Genomic DNA, 5,748 nt, shown 5'->3' with positions numbered 1-5,748 from the left:
GCCTCCTTTTGCTGTTATCCGAGGTGACCTTGCCCAGTGACGCCTTACACATTAAATCTAGGAATATCTTGTTAACTTGAAAGGGAAAGGGGATTTTACAGATGAATTAAGGTAGCCAGTGGGTGGCATGATCTGAAAATCAATGATAATCTTAGCTTTCGTGTATGTCAATAATTTTTGTATGCATATGAAAGTCAAACAATTAACAAGGAAGAGCAAAGACCAATTGATGCCTTTGAAATGTGGTGTTGGTGAAGAGAGCTGGATGTATCATGAACTGCCAATAGAATAAACAAATCTGTCTTGGAAGCAGTGAATCCAGAGTATTCCTTAAAAGCAAAAATGTTGAGAGTTCATCTCATTTACTTTGGGTATGCTATCAGGATGGTTGTGAAGGACATCATGTTTGGAAAAGTGGGGGATCAGCCAAAGAGAGTAAGGGTTGCAGTGGGAGGAACACAGTGAAGGCAATATTGTCAACCATTAAGTTAACATGCTGGTACATTATGTAATAGATCACTAAGGTTCCTCAGGGACCTGAATGTTGTTATGTTGTTAGGTGCTGCTGAGTCAGGCACAACTTAAAGTGACCCCATGAACAACAAAACAGAACCCTGTCATATCCTCTGCCATCCTCACAATTTCTCACACACCTGAACCCATTGCTGCTGTCACTGTGTCATTTCATCTCATTAAGGATCTTCTTTTCCTCCACTGACCTTCCTCCTTTCCCAGCAGGTTGTCTCTTTCCAAAGAAGAGTCTCTCCTAACAAATCCAAAGTTTGTGAGATGAAGCTTTGTCATTTTTGCCTCCAAGGAGCATTCTGGTTGTGCTTTCTCCATGATATTGTGTGTTTGTTCTTTTAGCAGTTCATAGAATATTCACCACTCTAATCCAACATCATAGCTCAAAGGAGTCAATTCTCCTTACATTATCCTTACTCATTGTCCAGCTTTCAGATGCAAAACAAAGGACTAAAAAGGTTACAGCCTGAATCAGGAACATCATAGTCTTCAAACTGATATCATTGCTCCTCAGTAATTTGGAGAGTTACCTGACTGCAGACTTGCTCAATGCAGTAGGTTTCCTGATCTACTCATTTCAGATACCACGGCTTTTGACTGTAGATCCAATAAGATGAACTCTTTAACCTTTTCAATATTTTATCCATCTATAGGCCTGATTTTAATTGTTTTTCTAAGTGGTAAAACACTGGTCTGTCCATTTGATGTACAGAGGTAATTCATGGTTGCTGTGATGCTAAACACTTGTGACACTTATGTGTTAAATGCAATAATGGTTACCTGTGGTGGACAGTGGTTGGTGGAGCTCCCCAATTAAAACAAGCCTGGAAGTAGGAGTGGCAACCACTTTTGAAATAGCTTGCTTCCATAAACCCTATGAACTTGGAGAAACAATGAAAACTATACAAGTGTTCAGGTCTTTCATTCATAGGGTCACCAAGAGCTGTCTATGACTTGATAGCATTTAACAACAACAACATTATGCTATTGCCTATCTGTCCAGGGGTCAGAATTTTTGTTTTCTTGATGTTGAGATGTAATCTATATGAAGGCTGTGTTCGTTTATCTTCTCCAGCAGGTGCTTCAAGTTCTCTCATTTTCAGCAAGCAAGGCTGTGTCATCTGCAGGTTGTATCATCTTGCAGATTGTTTATGAGTCTTCCTCTAGTCTTGACACTACATTCTTCTTTACAGAGTTCAGATTCTCAAATTATTTTCTCAGCATACAGATTTAATAGGTATGGAGAAAGGATACAACTTTGACACATACCCTTCCTGATTTTATGCCATGTAGTATTCCCTTGCTCTGGTCTCACAACAGCCTCTTACGGTTATAGGCTTCACATGAGCACAATTAGGTGCTCTGAGATTCTCATTCTTTTCTATGTTAATCATAATTTGTTATGAGCCATGCAGTGAAATTCCTGTGTATGTCAATAAAACACAGATAGACATTCTTCTGGTATTCTCTGCTTTCAGGCAAGATCCATCTAAGATCAGCAGTCATATAGTTGGTGCCACAGCCTATTTTAAACCCAGCTTAAACTTCTGGCAGCTGTCAATGTCCTATTCTAGCCATTTTTTAATGATCTTCAGTCATATTTTTTGAATGTGATACTAAACCTCAATAAAACATATTAAGTAATCTACATTTATGCCAAGAAGAATCATACAGTGTTTCAGTGCAAAAGTTAAAAAAAAAAAAAGACAAATGAATGGAAATAGCTCTTTGGGCATTTGTGTGGCATTATTTTCTGAAATTTCATATAGAAGTGAGGGAATTTACTGTGTAAGTTTCACTTTCTGTGTAAGGGAATAATGTGCAGTATAAAAGAGCATGAGATAGATAACTTTTAACTTATACTCAGGCTGTTCTGTATACATAACAATCTGTGTACAACTATTATATCATCTTCACATAGTGACAGTTTCACCACCTCTTTGCTAATCTAGATGCCTCTTGTTTCTTTCTTGTAATGCCCTACCAAGTACATCCGATACAATACTGAATAGAAGTGACAAAAGGCATCCTAGTCTGGTCCCTGTTCGCAAGGAGAATGCTTTTAGTCTTTCTCCATTGAGAATGATATTGGCTGTTAGATTTGAGTACTTTTTACTATAGTGAGGAAATATCCTTCTATTCCTCTCTTGCTGAATGTTTTAATCAGGAAGTTGTGTTGGATTATATCACAGGTCTTTTCTACATCAATTGCTAGTATCATGTGCTTCTTGTTATATGTTCTGTTAATGTGATTAATGACATTGCACTTTTCTTATGTTGAACCATCCTTGCATTGTTGTTGTTGTTGTTATGTGCTGTCGAGTCCCTTGCGACTCATAGCGACCCTATGTACAACAGCCCTAAACTCTGCTCTATCCTGTGCCAATCGCACTGCCTCTGACACACACATTCCGATAACCCCAGTCACTGAATCAGTCTAACTCATAGAGGGCCTTCCCCTCCTGCACTGTCCCTCCACCCTACCAAGCATGATGTCCTTCTCCAAAGACCGGTCCCTCCTTACAACCTGTCCAAAGTATGTTAGATGGAGCCTCAGAATCCTTGCCTTCAAGGAGTCGCCTGGTTTAAACCTTTCCAGGATGAATCTGTTTGCTTTCTTGGCAGTCCATGGTACCCTCAATACTCTTCTCCAGCACCACAGCTCAAAGGCATCAATTCTCCTTCTATCCTCCTTAGTTACTGTCCAACTCTCTGATGCATAACGAGTGATAGCAAAGACTATGGCCTGTATCAGATGCACCTTAGTCTCCAGAGAGACACCCTTGCTCTTCAATACTAAATCCCACTTGGTTATGATGAATTATTTTTTTGATGTGCTATTGGATTCTCTTGAGGTTTTTTGCAGATCAGCCATCGACCCTTTAATGAGGCAGGTGAGTGACAGGCTCTGGAATAGCAGTGGGTCAGCTACAGGCTCTGTAAAGAAACACGAGGGTCACAGCTGCATGCTGCAGCCAGAGACATAGCTGTTCCTTTCACGGCAATCAAAGTTCAGTCCCTCCAAAGGGGCACAATCTCCTCGTTAACGCAGGACAGAAAGCAATAAATGTTGTAGAGGATGTGGAGAGATAGGAACACCCATACTCTGGTAGGATTGTAAAATGTTACGAACACTCTGGAAGACAGTTTAGCATTTCCTCAAAAAGCTAGACATAGAAGTTCCATATGAGCCAGCTATTCCACTGCTATGAACATACTCTAAGGAAATTATAACTGAGACACAGAGATTTATACAACAGTGTTCATAGTTGCATTATTCACAATCACAAAGACATAGAAACAGCTCAAATGTCCAATCACAACCGAGTTGATTGAGAAATTGTGATACATTCATTCACAGGATGGAATACCACCCAGTACTCAAGAACAATGATTTTGAAAATTACTACATAACTTGGGAAAGACTGAAGAGCATTATATTTAGTGAACTCACTTGGTCTCATAAAAAAATAAGATCATTATTGTAAATATAGAATGACAACTAGTAAAATGTATATGGGGGTCCAAGAGGGGAAGAGATGGGAGCAGATAGGTGAGGATGGCCAGAGGGTAAATCATGGGGTCACACAATTTTGTGGGTGAAGAGAGGGGGTAAAGAGAATGGAAAAGATCTAGCAGGGAACTGAAAGGACGGGGTAATGGTAGGCATAGCTCAATGGTGATGAAGTTTACAAAACAATGAATGAGAATGAATGTATAAAGCACAATGAAAATGAAGGATAGTGTGAAACACAATGTATATATATTTTGCCTGTTGTTGTTTTTATGAGCTGTCAAGTCGCCTGTGTTCCATAGTGACCCTATGTACAACAGCTCTGAAACCTGCCATGTCCTAAGTCAATCTCACTGACTCTGACACACCTAACCTCATTGCCCTAGTCACTGTATCAATCTATCTCATTTGGGGTCTTCCCATCCTGTGCTGTCCCTCCACCTTTCTGAGCATGATATCCTTCTCCAAGGATGGGTTCCTCCTGGCCACATGCCTAAATTATGCAAGACATGGCTTCAAAATCCTGGCCTCAAAGGAGAAACTTGATTTCACTCTCTCCAAGACAGATCTATTTGTTTTCTTGGTGGTCCAAAGTATGTTAAAGACTGTTCTGCAGCACCACAACTCAAAGGTATCAATTCTGCTTCTATCATCCTTAGTTATTGTCCAGCTCTCTGATGCATAGCAGGTAATTGTGAAGAGCATGGCCTAGATCAGGCACACCTTAGTCTCCAGACTGGCATCATTGTTTCTCAGTACTCTGGAAAGATCCTTAACAGAAGGTTTACCTAATGCAATTCATCTTTTGATTTCCTGACTGCTGGTGCCAAGAGTGGTGATTGTGGAGTAGAGAAAGCTGTAACTGTTAAAAAAAACTCTGTAACATTTCATTGCTAATTTACTAAAAATCTAAACTTTGTTAAATCCCAATATTAAGCAAAGTGTATGATAATGATAATAATTATATTGTTGTTGCTGCTGATGTTATGTGCAGTCAAGTCACCTGCAACTCATAGCGACCCTATCTACAATAGCTCTGAAACCTACCCTGTTCTGAGCCAGTCTCACTGACTCAGAAACACCTGCACTCATTACCCTAGCTACTGTATCAATCCATCTCTTCTGGGGTCTTTCTCTCCTGTGCTGTTCCTCCACCCTTCCAAGCATAGTGTCCTTCTCTAAGGACTGGTCCCTCCTGGTCAAGTGCCCAAAGTATGTGAGACAGTTTCAAAATCCTAGCCTCCATGGAGAAACTTGGTTTCCCTCTCTCCAAAAGAGTTCTTTTGGCTATCCATGGTATGATACGGTATGTTCAAGACTCTTCTACAGCACCACAATTCAAAGGCATCAATTCTTCTTCTGTCATCCTTAGTCATTGTCCAACTCTCAGATGCATAGCAAGTGACCAAAATGACCATGACCTGAATCAGATACACCCTAGTCCTAAAACTGAGGTCATTACTCCTCTATAATATGGAGAGGTCTCTGACTGTAAACTTTCCCAGTACAATATGTCTCCTGATTTACTCACTGCTAGTATCAAGAGTGCCGAGGTGTACCTGATCCAGGCTATAGTCTTCACAATTACTTGTTATGTGCCAGAAATCTGGACAAGTACTAGTGATGATGAAAGATAATTGATGCTTTGAGCTGTGGTTCTGGAGAAGAGTACTGAATATACCATGTACTGCCAGGAGAACAAACAGGTT

This window comes from Elephantulus edwardii, unplaced genomic scaffold, assembly GCF_000299155.1.
Source record: "Elephantulus edwardii isolate Elephantulus edwardi_28Jun2011 unplaced genomic scaffold, EleEdw1.0 scaffold00071, whole genome shotgun sequence".
Lineage (NCBI taxonomy): Eukaryota > Metazoa > Chordata > Mammalia > Macroscelidea > Macroscelididae > Elephantulus > Elephantulus edwardii.
Note: the sequence above shows the minus strand (reverse complement) of the source record.